The sequence below is a fragment of the Saimiri boliviensis genome, chromosome 9 (genome assembly GCF_048565385.1).
Source record: "Saimiri boliviensis isolate mSaiBol1 chromosome 9, mSaiBol1.pri, whole genome shotgun sequence".
NCBI lineage: Eukaryota > Metazoa > Chordata > Mammalia > Primates > Cebidae > Saimiri > Saimiri boliviensis.
The window spans coordinates 101,471,600-101,489,155 of NC_133457.1; the positions used below are offsets into that span (position 1 = coordinate 101,471,600).

Below are 17,556 nucleotides of genomic sequence, written 5' to 3' on the forward strand. Positions count from 1 at the left end.
TCCCGGGTTCAAGCAATCCTTCTGCCTCAGCCTCCTGAATAGCTGGGACTACAGGGACCCGCCACCAGGCCTGTCTAATTTTTGTATTTTTAATAGAGATGGGGTTTCGCCATGTTGGTCAGGCTGGTCTTGAACTCCTGACCTTGTGATCTGCCCACCTTGGCCTCCCAAAATGCTAGGATTACAGGAGTGAGCCACCGCGCCTGGCCATTGCTCCCATTTTTCACATGGGCAGGTCTTTTCTGCCATTGACGTCTGTGTTTTGTCTCCAGATTCTGGGCCGGGTAGAGACGCACTGGAACCTGAGGTTCCCCATCTGTGAACTAGCCACGCAGCCCAGAAGGTCTGGCTGTGAGGGTTTGAGTGTGCGGGGCTGTGCTCAGTGGCTAATGCTGTTCGTAGGTCACCACCTGGGTGCCGCCTGCTCAGGCGCTGTTATCTCCACCTCTTCCCTGGCAGAGGGACATTTGTTACAATTAATGAACAATAGAATATTGATACATTATTATTATTTCAAATCATTTTAGAGGCAGAGTCTCACTCTGTCAGCCAGGCTGGAGTGCAGTGGCACAATCGCGGCTCACTGCAGTCTTGACCTCTGGGCTCAAATGATCCTCCTGCCTCAGTCTCCCAAGTAGCTGGGATTACAGGTGTACACCACCACACCTATCTAATTTTTGTTTGTTTGTTTGTTTTGAGACGGAGTTTCACTCTTGTTGCCCAGGCTGGAGTACAATGGTGCGATCTCAGCTCACAGCAACCTACGCTTCCTGAGTTGAAGTGATTCTCCTGCAGCAACCTCCTGAGTAGCTGGAATTACAGGCATATGCCACCATGCCCAGCTAATTTTGTATTTTTAGTAGAGATGGGGTTTCTCCATGTTGGTCAGGCTGGTCTCAAACTCCCGACCTCAGGTGACCTGCCTGCCTTGGACTTGCAAAGTGCTGGGATTACAGGTGTGAGCCACCTTGCCTGCCCTCTTGTTTGTTTTTTGTGGAGACGGGGGTCTTACTGTGTTGCCCAGGCTAATCTTGAACTTAGACTCAAGTGATCCTCCCGCCTCAGCCTCGATGCTGTGATTACGGGTGTGAGCCATTGCGCCCAGCCTGATACTTTATTATTACCTAAAGTCCAGCTTCAGTCAGACTTCCCACATTTTCCCCTAATGTCTTTTTTTCTGCCACAGAATCATGGCTACTCTTTGCTATGATAGTTTTTCAGATTTTTCTTTCCTGCCTTTGACATCCATGTTTTTGGGGAGAACATGCTCGCCTGCTCCTGGCTCCTGACTCCCAGGTGGCTGGGGATGCTGCTCTAGTGTCGTGGGTTTCTGACCTTCAGCTAGTTTGGCCTCACTTCCTGGCATATAGACATATACCCATGCACGCGCTGCACAGACGCCTGTGTGAGCCGGGCCTTCTTCCTCCGCTGGGTTCCCGCTGCTCCTCAGCACAGAAGCCTCCTGACTGCCCCCTCCCTGTCCTGTCCTCCTCTCCACGTCCCCCAGGCCCTGCTCTGCTCACCGCCCTCCATGGCTCCCACTGCCTCCAGGACAGAAGCCATGCCTGGCACTTGGGGATCCTCAGGTTCCCCTGCTACCCTTCCCACCTCACTTCCCCCACGCCAGCCCAGCCTCCACCCTGTGCTACGCACACCCTACCTGCGGTCCCCATCTCAGCGTTCGCTCACGCTGTCCCTCCATCTGCACACCTGCCCCGTCCTGTTTGTTATTATAACTATTTTTTTGAGACAGGGTCTTGTTCTGTCCCCCAGGCTGGAGGGCAGTGGTGTGACCATGGCTCACTGCAGCCTCGATCTCCTGGTTCAAGCGATCCTTCCAGCTCAGCCTCTCAAGTACCTGGGACCATAGGTGCACACCACCGCATCTGGCTAGTTTTTATTTTTATTTTTTGTAGCAACAGGGCCTCACTATGTTGCCCAGGCTGGTCTTGAACGCCTGGGCTCAAGCAATCCTCCTGCTTCAGCCTCCCAATGCCCTGCCTCCCTGTCCCATTTTCACCTGGCAGCCATCTCCCCAGGCTTCTAAACTCTCCATAGACAACTCTGCCCTTGGGGTATAGGGGTATAGGGCCCCTGCAGCCCCGACTCCTCTAAGTCAGAGACCAGAGACCAGCTTTGTTTTTTTTCACTGCTGTATTCCAGCGCATAGCACAGACCCTAGCACATAGTAGATGCTCAATAAATGACCACTGCAAGAGGAAGGACCAGTGCAGCCCTGCTGAGGGCTAGGGGGTGGGGAACCTTCTAGGCAGAGGGATCAGCAAGTGCAAAGGCCTCAGAACAGGGACAGCAGGAGGCAGGTAGAAGAGGGGAGGGGACCAGGGCCTGCACAGCAGGACATCGCTGTGTAAACTGTGAAGAGCAGTGCCAGGGGAGGTACCAAGCCCATTCCACAGCCTCAGGCTAGAGCCCACCCACCAGCCCACCCTATCCTGTAGCCCCGAGCCCAGTGGCTTCAACTAGACCACTCACAGCCCACATGTAGAAAACGGCAGAGCTGGTCTGGAATTTCCCACTGAGGGCCTGTGATGGACCCAGTTTCCTGGCTACTGCAGCAAGGGTGAGCTGGGCTGGGGCTGGGCATGGCAGATCAGCCACTATTGAGCCAGAGCCACCAGGGCACTGGGTGAAGTGTGGGCAGCACCTCTGATCCCTTGTCATGGGACAGCGCTGGCCTGTGGGTCCACTGCCACTCGTGGAGGGCCAGGCCTTACCCTACACCCTCCATCCCACCCTCAGTTGTGGCTTTGGCCTACCCAGGTTGAGGGAAGGAGGGAAGAGTTTTCTGGAGACAGATGACTGTACAACCAGCACTCACCATCTCAGAATTGTTGACATCAGTAGCATCTGTCACCTGCTGGGTGTTCTGGGTTGGGAAGTGGTTCCTGTTGGTGTTCTAAGACTGGCCTGTGGCTATGTATACAGTTGGTAGTCAATACATGCTTGCTGTCCATTAATGGTGAATGATTTGCAGGAATTAAGCAATGAGTTGCTGCTTTACCAACAAAGAATGTTTTAAGCAAAATAATTAGCACAAAGAGTCATTTATTGACCAGGCCAGACCCACAATGCCCAAGTGCCTAATCCTGGAACTCACCAGGGTCATTACCCTCGTTTTACTGATGAGTAAACTGAGGCCCAGAGAAGGCAGATTCGCATAGTCACTGAAGGGAAGAGCTGGAACTTAAACTCTCGTCTGTGGGTCCCAAGTCAGTGTGTGCTCCCTGGCCAACTTGGCAGTGCCTGCTCTGTGCTGGGCGTGGGTCAGGCCTCGGTCACTGCCCTCAGGGTGGGGACAGACACACTCAGAATGGACTTAGCATGTGCCTGCATCAGGGCGTGTCAGGAAGCTTGTCGTGGAGAAGGTGGCGTTTACTCTGGACTTTGAAGAAGGCGAGGTAGCCAGGGCTAGGGGCTGAGCATTCCTGGCAGGGGTTACAGCCTGAGCCAAAGCCCAGAGGGGTGGTTAAAAATAAAGAGTGCTTCAAACGCTCGATAATGAAACCATTGTGCTGGCCACATCCTCCTGAGAACCTCAGCTGCTGAGCCAGGCCCTTGATGCCAGCGGTGGCTTCAGGTGGGAAGCTGCATCTGCTTGCAGAACCCTCACTGGTCTAAGTTGTCCCCTCTCTGAGAAGAGCGTGGAGAGTCTGAATGAGAATGAGCTTTCACACGTGCTGAGAGGGCTTCACCTCATCTCACCCTTACGTGCGTCTTCTGGGGGCCGTGCTGTCTTCAGCCCACTGTGCAGGTTGGCACACCGAGGCTGCTTGCATTATCTGCAAAGAGGCAGCATTGAGACTTGAGCCTGGGTCTGGTCCAACATTTGTGCTTTTCAGCTGTCATCCCAGTTCTTGAAGAACCCAGAATTTTGAACTCCTGGGGATGGTTTTAGTGATGTGCTGGTACATGTTGAATAACCAGCTCTCTGAAAGAAAAAAGAGGTTTGACTGGTAGCGTATTCCAGTGTCCAGAGGATAAATCCTCACACTGTGGCTAACGTGGAGCTACATTATTGAGTGTGACATGATTGAATGCGGAGTTGGGAAGAGATGAGCAAAGTCAGTTCTTGCAAGTTGGTAAGAGCCAGCTCCAGTGTGTCACTGGGTGAATGTCTCTGCCTCCCCCTTAGCCCAGTATGGCCAGTTTAGGCCTTGAGACATGTCTAAGGAATGGAAGAGGGCTGGGAAACCTGCTCCTCCAGCCAGGGGCCCGCCTGAGTCCTGGGAAGCTTTGGTTAATCTTTAAGCCAGCCTTGCAAGGAAGTGCAGCCATTTCACCAGCCTGGGCTGGCCTCTGCTGTGGACTCGCCGTGGTATCTCCAGCAACCCCTTTCCCTTCTGACCTCGGCTTATTACCGCAAGAGGTGCTATTCACTGAGTACCACCCTATCATCCTCACACCGGTCAGTTCCAACCTTCCCAGGAATCTTCTGTGGCCATGTCCACTCCAGTTTTACAGGTGAGGGGGCTGTGCTGGGAAGCTGATGGACGTGTCTACCATGCTGCAGAGGGCCAGCTAGCCTAGATGCGAACCGAGATCAGGGTGGAGTAAGGCTTTGCTCGTTCTTGATCTCCTGGAAGGGATGTTGTACCCAGAGGCCTTTGCTTTCCACATTCTAGTGTGCTCCTCCCCGCTCCTCTCAGCAGGGACCTTTGCCCAGGAATTAGAACCCTGGAAAAAGCTTCCGTTTGCCTTTGACCTGGCTGGGCCTTAATTTCCCATTTGTGAAATGGAGAGAACTTTCAAAGAAGGAATGTGGAGGCAGGAGTGGTATTTAAAGCTGGACGTAGGCCCACTTTTCCCTGTGCTAGGATTCCAGGACAGGTGAGAAGGCAAGGGTGGGGTGCCCAGCGCCAAAAGGATAGCCCTGGAGGCTGGGGCCAAGGGGTGATGGAGGGTGACAGGGGAGTCTGCGGCCGAAAGCAGCTGCCCTGGTTCAGAGGTACTTAGCCTCTACTTACTTTGAACTGTGATTGCCGCTCAGATGCCCTGGTCAGCCCCTCCTAAGCAGTACTATCTGGAACCAGGGGACTTCCGATGGACTGCCAGGGACGTTTTTTTCCTTATGCGCTTAAAATGAACCGATATCTATTAAAACAAATGTTACTCCTCCCCACCCTGCCCCTCCTGCCCCAGTCCCCACTTTGAGAAACTCAGGTCAAGGCTAAGGTCCAAGGCCTGGTTCTTGTCAGTGCCTCAGTTTCCCCATCTGTAAAGTGGGGATGACCTTCCTCAGCTCAGGCCAGGTGATGGTTAGGCTTAAACCTTGAAGTCGACCTGAGCAGCTTAGCATGGCGCCTGGCACAGAGCGGGCGTTCCACTCCCGCTGATATCATTACCAACCGTGATTGCGGGAGAGGTGGATCTGGGGCGTAAGGGTGGGTGGGCTGGGGGCGGATGGGGCCCGCGGGGTGGGGCGCCCTGGCGGAGTGGGGGCGGGGCTTCTGCGCCCGGCGTCCCCGCCCCGCCCGGACCCCCGGCTCGCGCCGCTCCTGGGTCTCTCCTGGGTCACCGGCGGGGAATCCGTCCCCGCGCGCTTCCTCCTTCCTCCTCCTCCCGGCTGCCTGCCGGGCCCCTCCTCCCGGCTCGCGCGCTCCCTCCCTCCTCTTCCCCTCCCCGGGCCGCCGCCTCCTCCTCCTCCTCCTCCTCCCTTTCTCTCTCGATCTGTCTCTCCCGGCCCGGAATCCATTCCGGCCTGGGAGCCGGAGCGGCCAGGCCGCCGTCTGCCCGACCCGCTGGCGGTCCCGCGGTCCGCCCTCCCGTGCGCCCGTCTGCCGGTGCGTCCGCCCGCCTGCCCGCCTGCCTGCCGGCCCAGGTGAGCGCCCCCCGCCCCTCCGCGGGCCCCCAGCCACGGCCTGCGCGGGGGAGCCCCCGCCCCGGACCACCCTGGCGTCGGATCGCCGGCCTGCGGGGGCTCCTGTCTACCCCCCAATTCCCACTCCCCCGGGCCAAGCCGCGATACCCCGGCGCCGGGCGGGCCCACTGGGCCATGCCCGGCGCGGCCTTTTGTTGTGATGCCGCGGGGGGAGGGGGCTGGGCGGGGTGGGCGCAGGGGTCCTGGCGGCGTGGAGACCCCCTCCAGCTCGTGCTCCCCATAGGATCCCCCAGAGAAGCGGGCGAGCTGGGCCCTAGCCCCCGGGCCAGGTCTAGGCCAAATCTGAAATCTGAGCCAATAGGCGCCGCCTCTGGCCGTGGCCGCCCGGCCCTGCGACCCCCGAACGGGAGTGGGAGGTGGGGAGAATCGGCAGAGCGGGCTGAGGGGCCCGGGGTCAGGGCGCCAGGCCGAACCGCCAGGACCTCCCTGCCCTCGCGGCGCCTTGGGTAAGGCCTGGTGCTGCCGGCCTGGAATGGACTGGGCCAGACTGGGTTTCCACTGCCCACAGCCCCCAGCCTCGCCCCTGAGCAGGCCCAGCCACCAGCCGGTCCAGAAGTTGGTAAAAGTTTTGGGTGTTGGCCACCGGGCCAGGTCCACCTCTCTGCCTGGGCTGGAATTGGGGGTGGGTATGAGTCCCCACCAGGGCTACCACTTGCCCTGGTGTGTGTCCTCAGACAACTGCCTGCCTCTCTGAGCTGGGGTCCTCATCGGTAGCAGGTGGACCTGGCTGGAATTGCTGGGTTGGTGGAAGGATGGGGTGAAGGAAGGGGTGGAAGGAAGGGACTCACCTGTGTGGTATCCTTCAGGTGGACTTAAGAGTGGACGGAGCATGTGTGTGCCCCTGGGCAAGGCCTCCTGAACTTTGTGGACTCTGTACAATTGGGGGCAGTGGTTGCCAGGTCACCTGGGGTAAGTCCAGACCCAGCCACAGCCACAGTGTAGCTGGGATCAGACTTGGTTTCAAGGGTGGGCCAGGCTGGGCCTGTTGCTGACCCTCTTCTCAGCCCCCTGGCTGGGGTGTCAAGACTGAGGCTCTTGTCTCATCTGGTGACCTGGGCCAAGAGACCGCCCTCTTAAGTTCCCCATAGGTGAAATGAGAATCCTCAGGTGAAGATTCTAGTAGATGTTCAATGAATGAAGCCTTCACCGGATGCCTTGGCTGAGAAAGATGGATGAGAGGTGAGGTTGCTGGCTAGTTCATTCTAGAAGAGGATGGATTGGTGTCTTGAGAAAGAAACAGCCGGGGCACAATCCTGCCAGCCAGCAGCTGTGTGGCCGTAAGCAACTCACTCTTCCCCTCTGGCCTCAGTTTTGCCAAGGATAAAAGTGGGCCAGTGGTCCTGATGGCTGCTAACATCTACTGAACACCTTTTAAGAGGTAGGGACTCTTGTTTATCCTCGTTTTGCTGATGGGGGAAACTGAGGCTAAGAGAGGAGAAGTGACTTGCCCAGGCCATACAGTTGGAAGCTGGAATGAAAGCCCAGACCTCAGAGACACAGTCTGGCTGTCCTTGCATCCCTTAGTGACGGGGCAGTGGAGGTCCCCAAGACAGGACTGCTCGAACAGCAGTGTCGGAAGGGACTGTTCTGCCGAGGGATTGAATGAAAGCCACGAGGACTTTCTGGTGATGTGGTGATCTGGTATTTCCACCCAAGGAAATGATTTACAGTGTGTCACCTCCCTCAGCTGACTGCCTGCGTGCCCCTGGGCCTTTGCTCTTAAACCGTGTCCCTCTTAGAGTGCCCTCACCTCCGGGTGCTGCATATCTGCCCTGCCTCAGCAGGCTTAGGCCCACCCTCCTAGGAAGAAGGTCCCCGGCTCTCTCTCCCTGTCCCCTAACTCTTCTTGGAGCCTGAGTTATCCACAGCTCAGCCTCGTTCCTGCTTTTGCTTCTCTGACTGCGGCCCGTTGTGGGGGGGGGGTGGGGTGGGGGTGGAGGGATGTCTGGCTCCTCCAAGCCCCAGGAACCAGAGAGGAGATGGCTCAGTGACCTGTTGAGGGACATCCCCCTGGTCCTCAGCTGACCCCATGTTCTCAAACCTCCCCATGTATAAGCATTTGTGACTCTGTATTAAGCACCTGCTGTGGACCTGGAGCTCGGAACTCGGGCTGAGCAGTATTGTGCTGGGGTTAGCAGGGAGTGGCAGCTTTGGGAGTCATGGAGGCTTCCAGAAGGTGGCAGGGCCTGAGCTGAGGACAACCAGGAGTTCACCCAACAAAGAAGGGGAGAGGGAGCTCTTTTTTCCCTTCCCTGGGGCCCTGGGGTGGTGGGGTGTGGCCAGCCTGGTTGGATACTTGCTGGGGACCTGGGAATAGGTCCTTGGCCTCCCAGAAGTTTGAATCTGAAGGGTGGGCAAAGTTGCAAACACGTTGCCATATGAGTTACCGTATAATCACAGTTATGATAAGAGCTCAGGGAGAGAGGCCTGGGGTACAGAGGAATCTTGAAGGAGGCATGTAGGGGTTGGCCAGGCATGGAGTTAGGGAAAGGGCTTGCCAGGCAGCAGGACATGCACGTGCAAAGGCCCTGAGGTAGGTGCCAAGACGTGTGCTGTCACGGAGAATCAGTGGGAGAAGCTGCGAGGCCGGAGTGCGCGTAACGGAGGGGAGTGGGTAAGAGGCAGGACAAGGGGGTGGATCAGCAGGGCCGGACCATGCGGGGGCCCTGTCGGCCCTGGGGAAGAGTTTGGCCCTCATTGTCACACAGGGGGCTGACTGGTGTCGCCTGTGTGAACAGCCCCATGCTGGAGGCCAGAGGTACAGAGCTGATCAATAGAAACAGATCTGATCCTCGGGCTGCACGCCAATATTTTATGGAGGATCTAATCCCCCATAAAATATTGGCGTGGGTATTTGAGGTCTCAAGAGGAGCGGGTATTTGAGGCTGGGCTTTGGAAGTGGAGTAGGAGTTCGCTAGCAGGAAGGCCTGGAAAGGATGAGAGCTGGGGGTGTGGGAAGTGCAATGCCGGGTGGCTGGAAGCTGGGAGTGAGGTGGAGGGCAGGGAGGGGTCAGCCCGAGAGATGGGGACCAAAGTTTGGAAAGGGCTCAGGAGTCAGACAGACCCGGGTTCAAGTTCCGCTGTCCCCACTTGCTGTGTGTCTTCGGACCATTCATTGTATCTTTTGAGAGACATAGTTTGTCATGAAAATGGCGACAATAGATATCTCCTTGTGGGATTAGGGTTAAAGGAGGGCTGTGTGCCTGGTCCCTGGCACCGGTAGGTACTCGGCAATTGGGACGTGCTTTGCGCTGTTGCATTGCACAGATCACTTGGCCTCTCTGGGCCTGGCCCTGCCAGCTCTGTGGTCAAGCCCTTGCCTGGGTGATCTCACTGAGTCTGAAGGTGCCGCTCCGGGCAGGGCTGGCTCAGGAGAGGATATTAGCAGCCAAGGCTGCCAATGTGCCGGGTGACCTTGAGTCCTGCTCTGCCCTCTCTGTGCCTTCTCTGTGTGCAAAGAGGCTGAACTGGGAGAATGCCATGTTCGGTGTGCTTGGTCCCATTTTCCGGGGGTAAGTACTGAGATCCAGGAAGGGAAGGCGACTTGCCTAGGGCCTCCCAGTTCCCAAGTGACAGGGCCAGGCCTTGGCTATAGGGCTCTGGACTCCTAGTCCAGTAGAACCACTGAAAAGGGCCTTTGGCCAGAGCTTCGTTTCCTGCCTTGGTGTGTGCCCCTGCATCTGTATCTCCCCTCGGAGTCCACAGCCCTTTCCTTCCCCTCCATGGCTCCCACCCCTTATCTCCATGGGAAACCCCTCTGGCTTCCCCTTGAGCTCCTGGGGGCTGCTTCCTCTGGGCAGCCTCAGTTTCCTCATCCCTGAAGTAGGATACTGAGTCATGGTTCCCAGGATGTTTCAAGAGGACAGAAATAAAGTGCTTAGCACACAGTAGGTACTCAATCAGTGGAGGCAGGGGAGAGCCAGGCATGTGCTGAAGTCCTGCCTCCCCTGTCCTGTGATTCAGTTTCTGAAGCTATGAAATGGGCCCAGGGCTTGTACCTAGTAGGGCTAACAAGAGGATGGCATGAGGCTATGCCTTAAGTCCCCACCTGGTGGCTGGCTCTGTGTCACTGTTCCCGGGGGAGGGAGACCCAGTAGAGGCCTCCCCTGTGTTCAAGGCCTCATTCCCTGCTGTTTGTCCAAAGCCAAGTCCCTTAGTCTCTCTGAACCTCAGGCTCTGCACACCTCCCCTGTAAGGATTAAATCAGCTAATGTATTTCCAGTGGCTCAAAGCCACTGGGTGCTTGGTACATTTTATGTTTTTCTGTCTCCCTTCTCCTTCCTCCTGGGGGCTCAGATGTCATCTAGTCTAGGGAAGGCCCTGGGCTTTCATCCCCCTGGCCTGGAGTGCGGCGTTGAGAAGCATTCTGAGGCTCAGTGTTGGCTTCACGGGAAACGGTGCTGTGATAGATTAGCCATGTCTGCCATGGGCAGAGGATAAGAGAGTATTGTATGTGTGCCATGAGTTTGTCATTCTTGATCTATTCTGACCTTCTCTTTTCACAGATGGGGGGATTGGGGCCAGAAAGACCCAGGGCAAATTTTCTAATCTGGGAGAAAAATGCAGAGCTCTTGTCTCTGATCCAGGACTCTCCCAGCCAGCCAGCCTCCCCTTCCCACAGTACAGCCTGGTGAGGCTGAGTCAGGGATAGATGACTGGGGAGGATCTCAGAGCTGGGAGCCAGACCTCCATCTCCCCTCTCCTTGCTCTGGATCCTTGGGCAAGTGACTTTCTGCCAACCTTGGGCCCTTTGGTCCTCCGTCTCCCTTGGAACTACCCAGAGAAGTTCCAGAGTAAAAGGAGAAGCCAGAAGGGAGAAGTTGAATGATCTGGGCCAAATCCCTTCCTGTCTGGTCCTCAGTCTCCTCATCTGGTGAGGACTCCTCCCACTGAGGCTCTGTGATGGCGATCCTAGCTGGGGAGTGCTCCAGGGGCAGGCCCAACTGAGTTCTCTTTGGTGCCCATGTGGGCTTGGGGATGTCTAGGGTGAGTGGGTGGTGATATCTGTGGATCCACTGAGAAACTTTAGGAATGGGTCCATTTGAACCCTTGGACCTGCTGGGCTGTGAGGCTGGCACAGGCAGAATCCAGTTGCTGGGATTGGAAATTGAGCTGGAGTTGCTTCCGGAAGCATGGCCTCCCTGTCAGGTCTGATTAGCTTCTCTTAGGCCGCTTTGCCCAGATCCATGGCCTTGACTTTTACCTTGTCTCATGTCGGTATCTTCATGTCGTGCCCTTCTGAGCTGGGTCATACATAGTAAGGCGACCCATTGTGTCCCTTGTCCCATCCTGGGAGCAGTCAATCTCTTATTCCTGTTACACCGAAGAGGAGGTTGAGCCTCAGAGAGGCTAAGAGCTGGGCCACAGGAGCGCAGCAAAGTGAGGTGAGAGCCCAGACTTCTGGCTGCTGAATAATTTGTAGGGATCCAGTTCCTACTGAGTGTGTACCCAACGCGGCTAAAACTTTTCCCAGGTATAGGAGGGGTGCGGCGCTGGGGGCAGGTGACTCTGGCTCTCTGGATTCCAACTCTGGCTGATGGATCCCCAGTCGGACCTGGAGTACTGGGATTTTGGGTGCTCAAGGATGCTTGTGGCATAAAGGGTAATGGAAGTAGCAAAGCCTTTGAAGCTAATGGGTTTTGGGTTCAAATCCTTGCCTGGCTACTTGTTTGCTGTGTATGATTGTATGGCTTAGAGCCTCAGTTTCCCCACCTATGAAATGGGGATGACGAGGCTGGCACCAGCTTTGACAAGATGTTATGAGGATCCGATGAGCCAATGTGTGCCAAGTGCTTGGGTGCAGGGCGTGCACTCAGAAAGTGCGTGATATTTATGACTGCCTGTGATTAGGAAGGTGATTCCCTGATGAGGCGGGAATCCTGGGCCTCTGCAGGCCAGCTGATCAGGAAATCCTCAGCGCTGTGACCAGCCATCTTTGTCTGTGGTTGGCTTGTTCTGTGGGGAAGGGAGTGGGGGGAAGATTAATTAGAGACAGACAAGCTTGGTGGCTGGATCGATCGGAAGCCGCCAGCTCCATCCAGACTCCCTGAGCCTGGCTCCTGCCTCAGCCCTTGCCTGCCTGTGACCTAGCATAGCCTCCCAGTGCCCTGAGGCCTCCCCCGGCCTCCCTCCCTCCCGCTCACTGAATGGGCCCCTCTCTTCAAAGGTGGATTCCATTTGAGCACCCTTGCCAGTTTGACCTGAGATGTGGGAGCTGTTTCTGCTCTTGTTTTAAGGGAGGCAGCTGAAGCTCAGAGAGAGGCAGGGATGGGCTCAGGCTGCTCATCAAGGGCCCCTAGAGGTTCCCTGCCCTGATCATCTCCCACGCTTTTGAGTTGTAGCTATCTTCCTGCCTGCCTGGGGTTGTCCCGCCACACACCTTTGCCTCTGCAGCGCCTACTTCGTGGCATGCCCTCCCTCTCAGTACCCCTCCAGTGGCTGAGATGCTTCTGGCTTCAGAAGGCCTTTGTGACCACCCTCTTGGTCCCACTGAGACCATGAGTCCGTACTGACCCCACATCCCCCGCTGAACTTCAACTTGTCCGTTCTTTGCCCTTCCTCGTGGCTCCAATACGTTCTGCCCTAGATGGCACATCATGGGATTCTTTTTGCCGCTAAGGGAATATGGTGATCATCACTCCCAAGGGCACAGCCCTTTACAGTTTACAAAGAACGTTCTGCAGTTACCTCTGTGCATCCGCAGCCCCAGTGGGGCCGAGAGACAGAACCGCCATAATAAACTTTGTGTGGCAGATGAGGAAACTGTGACCTCAAGTCAGGGTGATGCCAGGTGCTCTCTCTGCTCAGGCAAATGGAACTGGACTCTTCCCCTACCGAACCCCAGTCTCCTCAGTCCGGAACCCCTCTCCCAGAGCCCTGTGAAAAGCTCAACTTATTGTCAAAAGGAGGATTTGGAGGTTCAGAGAAGTAAAGTGACTTGCCTGAGGTCACACAGCTCTGAAGGGACTTGGAGGGTTCCTTCTAAGAATCAGAGAAGAGGCAGGTTAGGCGGGTTTTCCTCCCACTTCTGAAGGGAGGACCAGACACGCCCGGGATCCTGAAGGAGCAATGGGCCACTGGGAGCCCTTTTGGCCCCTGCAGCCGGTGCTATTCCTCCAGCGTGGAGTCGAGCCCTTCTGCAGTGCCAGGCAAATGGCTGTCTCGAGCTCCCAGCAGCCCTGCAGGAAGTGGTCCTGGCCCCATTTCAGCAAAGAGGAGCTTAGACTCAGAGAAGCCAGGGGTCCTGCTCGAGGTCATCAGTGCATGTATTTGAACCCAGGGCCTCCTGGGCACGCCAGGCCTGCCCCGCCTCATCTGGGCTGAGCCCTTCTCTGTTTCCACACACCCTTGGGCAGCCCTTCAGCCCTCCCCACAGTTCCTCACTGGGCAGCTTGAAGACTGGGAGACTTCTCTACTCCCAACTGCTGTCACCCACTAGCTGTGTGGCTTTGGTGAGTCAGTTTAACCACTCCATGCCTCAGTTTCCCCAACTGAAAAATGAGCCTCCTGGTAGATCCCACACCATGGGCTTGTTCCAGCAATGAAGTCTGGTGTCCAATGCTCTCAGCAATGCCAGCACATAGTAAGTGCTCAGTACCTGTGGTTATTGTAATTTGTATTAACCTCGGGAAGAAAGGAAAGACCGCCCCGTTCGTCATCCAGGTGGGAAAATGGAGAGAAAGGAAATAGCATCTGCTGGGTCACAATGTGACGTCACAGCCGGAAGTCTCTTGGGGCACATTCTGCTTTCCAGATGGGGAAACTGAGGGCTAGAATTGAGAAGGGACTCAGTCAAGGTCCTGACTTCTTGCCTTCAGTTTGGGTTGGAGTGTCCTCGTCCACCTGTGGGACTGTGGGTCAGTTGCTTCCCCTCGCTGAGGCTCAGTTTCTTTATCTGGGAAATGAGGGTAACAAGTGTGCGCCCTGGTGGGGCTGGGGTGGGGACGGGGCAGGATCATCTGCATAAAGGATGTAGTTCAAGGCCTGGCCTGGAGGCAGCGCTCAACACACAGCTGCAGGGACTTCCAGGACTCAACTCTCTCATCTGTGTCATGGTCTGTGCGTACTGTTGGGGACACGGTTCCATCATATCCCTCCAGGGTGGCTCCTCAGTTGGAAGCCACCCTAGGCAGGGGCTGGGGCCGGGGAGTGAAGGTCTGGCTTTCTGCTCTGCCTGGGTGGCCGAGGCTGTGCGGTGTGGACTTTGTCCCTGAGTCGTGCCAAGTCCTCAAGGCTGGGCCTGGTTGGGAGGCTGCACCCATCCCCACCAGGCCTCCTGGGTGCCCTGTGGCTGCCAGCACCCAGATCCTGCCACATCTCCGGGTCTGCCTGCCTTTGCTGCCGTGTGCCCCGGGCGCTGGCTCCTCTTTCTGAGCCTTGGTTTTCTCACCTATGAGACGGGGTCAGGAGTCTTCCTGAGTGGGCTTTTGGGAAGGCTCGATGTGCTCATTCTCCCCATGCGAGGCTTATAGAAAGTGTCACGGTTAATGGGCATGGCTGTGAGGATGGGCTGGATCCTGACTGGCAGGAGGGGCGAACAGCATCTTAGGCAGAGGATACACGTGAGCACAGGCTTGGCAGTGGCACAGTTTGGGGAGCACCCTGTAGCCAGGTGGGTTAAGTGGGAGGGGACCCCATCATGCCCCAGGATTTGGACTGGCACCGGGAGAGGTTCCCAGGGTCTCAGAGCTGACTGTGGAGACTTTGGGTGATGTTGACTTCCCCGCCCTCTGAACTTTAGATTTCCGTTTGAAGCCTTGGGAGCAGCCTCCTGCCCTCCCCACACCCATCCCTGCCAGGTGTTCCCAAAGGCCCCGGAACCAGATGAGACATAGTTCTATTTGGGGACAATACTGCTGTTCCCGTTTCTCTCCTGTGCCCTAGTTTTAGAAACGGAGTGGGTTTGGTTACCAGTTGGCCATTTGCAGAGAGCTCCCCCTCCGCCCACTCCACCCGTACCTTAGAGCTGTGGGCATCACGGGCAAAATAGGACTCCATGTTGCCACTGGGAGCGGCTCCTGGGCTCTGCCCCTGGGTTCTCTGGGTAGGGAGTTGGCAGCTGGACTCTCGATTATCTACCGGTGAAAACTGGGCCTTGTGATGGGTGCTGGGAACCCTAAGGATGTGCGTGGGACACAGCTTATATCCAGGGGGAGCTGGACACAGACCCCAATCATTTTCCTATTGCACCACGGGGCAGGGGCCATATGAACTATGGCAGCCCAGCACAATGCCAGGAGAGCTTTCTGGAGGAGGTGATAACTGGCCTAGGTCTTAAAGGGTGAAGAGGAGCTCATGAGGAAAAAAAGAAGGGCACAGGCAGGCCAGGAAGAAGGGACCCCATGCACAAAGGCCTGGGGGTAGGAACTAGCCAGGCGGTGTGGATAGCCGGGGAGGTGGGGAGCAGCAGGCCGCGTACAGGGGGGTTAGAAGGTGACTTGGCTGATCAGGCAGAGCTTCAAACCCTGACAGGGCACTCAGGCTAGGGCCTGGGGCTTATGACAGCCGAGCAGGTTGTGGTCGGACTCCTGCTTCGGGTGTGGAGGACAGGGAAGGGCCAGACCGGCCTCAGGTGCTCAATTACTTTTGTCAAGTAAAGGCAGCCTGGAGGCTGGGGTTGGAGACAGGGCTCAAAAACCTCTCCCTGGGGCAGAAGGTAGGGGCTGGTCTGGGGCCTTGGAGGGAGTGGGTCAGGGAAGACTTCCTGGGGAAGGTTGGGAGGGGTCTCTGGGGGGAGAGAGAGCTTGATGAAGGGCCTGAAGGTGCCCTGTGAGCGGCTCCTCTTGGAGCGCCGAGGAGCTGTGGAGTCTTGGCTTGGGTGAGTTGGCTGGTGCCAATGGGTAGAGGGCCTGGGGGGCCTGCTCCTCGGGCAGCGAGGAGGGGCCCCTGGATGGGAGTAATATATCCGCTTTCTGGGTAGTGCCTTGCTCAGGGGCAATGTGGCTTCAGTGAGGTGGCCCCGGTAGCCACACTGAGAACACTTGGGCCTGGAGAGAAGAGGGTGCCGGCCGGGGAAGTGGCCAGGTCTGGGATGGACAGGAGAGTCGGGGGGGCAGGGTGGGGAGCCTCTGGCCCGGATCCGCCTGCCCGGCCATCCTTTCCTAGAAGACGCCCGCTTGGCAGGAAGTGGCGGAGACGTGTCACAGCCTGACTGGTGGATTCCCAAGGCGTCCGGGGCATTGGGCAAGGGCTCTGGGGTTAGGGCCCAGCCTCTCTCCCTTGTCGAGTAAACCTCACCAGGGCAAAGCTCCCCAGCTCGGGTGAAGGGCTAGGCTTGATTGCCTCTATAGAGACCCCTCTGCCCTCTTGAACCCAGAGGGTCTGGACACTAGACGGGGGAGTGGGGAGCTGTGGCTGTTGGCATTGGTGCCAGATGGGCCTGGATTAGAATCCAGGCTTGGTTACCTGCTGGTTACCAGACCCTGGCCAAATGACTTTCTGAGCCTCTGTTTCTCCATCTGCAGAAATGGGGGTCACACTAGAGCTTCCCTCCGACGGCTCCTGAGAGGATGAAATGAGGCTATGGAGCTCTGTGCCAGCGCTCTGCCCGCCTCGGGGGTCTGCCTCTGGAGCTGTCGCCCCAGCCGGCCTGGGGGCTGAGACTCGCTGGGCTGTGGAGGGCGGCTTCCGGTCTACCCTCGGCTCTCAGCGCGGAGGACAAGGCCTCTTTGTGACAGGGCGGATGGAGCCTGAGAGCCCCCCTCCTTGGGGAGCAGGGGACTGCCTGCTTCTCCTCTTTACTCAGTTCCCTTGGGGAGAAGGAGTTTCCTCAGACACAGAGGGTGGGAAACGAAAGTCGGGCTGTGCAGGAGGAGAGCCTGGGCTGGCTGCAGCTGCCCTGGCCAACATCTGGCTGTGAGCGCGGGTGGGCCCTTCTCTTCTCAGGACCACCTTCTCAGGCAAGTCCCAGGCCCACTGTGGGAGCCCTGCTCTCCCATCCATCCATCCATCCATCCATCCACTTGTCCATCCGTCCATCCACCCACCCATCCATCCATCCACCCACCCATCCATCCACCCATCCACCCACCCACCCATCCACCCACCCATCCATCCACGCATCCATCCACCCACCCACCCATCCACCCTCCCATCCATCCACCCACCCATCCACCCACCCACCCACCCATCCATCCATCCATCCATCCATGATCAAATACTCACTCCATGCTGGCTGTGTGCCTTTGGCCAGTGTCTGTTCTGACCCACTGGTACCCAAGCATCCCAACTGCTCATGGTTTTGCATATGACACCTGCCACAGAGTATTCAGCTATGGGGGAGACAGAAGTGACCCCCATCCCCATGAGACAGGTACTCACACCATGAGCTGTGATCCACATTAGGAAGGAGAAGTTGAAGGTCCTCACTTGGACTGGGTTTGAGGGAGGTTTTCTGTGAGGAGGTAGCTTTGGAGCTGAGACTTGAGAGCAGAGCTGGCCGGGGGTATCAGGAAACAGGCGGTCAGGGAAGGCCTGTCTGAGCAGGTGGCTGCCTCCTGAAGACCTGAAGGAGGCGAAGGATCGAGGGGGTTGGTGCTTGGGGGAGCGTGCTGCGGGCAAGGGAACAGCAGGTGCAAAGGCCCCGAGGCAGGAGTGTGCTGGCTTCTCCAGGAAGTGGGAGGCGGCCGGTGTAGTGGAGCAGAGTGAGGGGAGGGATG

At 57.1% G+C, this 17,556-nt stretch overlaps 1 protein-coding gene across 9 annotated transcripts in view; it reads left to right on the forward strand.

The window, feature by feature from the left end:
* The first annotated feature begins 5,522 nt into the window (after positions 1-5,522).
* SRC (SRC proto-oncogene, non-receptor tyrosine kinase) overlaps positions 5,523-17,556 on the forward strand; it is a 61,288-nt gene continuing 49,254 nt past the window's right edge. For 5 of the 9 annotated variants that reach the window (XM_074406501.1, XM_074406503.1, XM_074406500.1 and 2 more), the window contains exon 1: positions 5,524-5,839. The gene's annotated coding sequence lies outside the window, so the exon portion shown is untranslated. Of the gene's footprint in view, positions 5,840-6,373; positions 6,809-17,556 lie in introns of those variants that run through there. The other 4 variants (XM_074406504.1, XM_074406505.1, XM_074406502.1 and 1 more) reach the window with 3 other exon arrangements.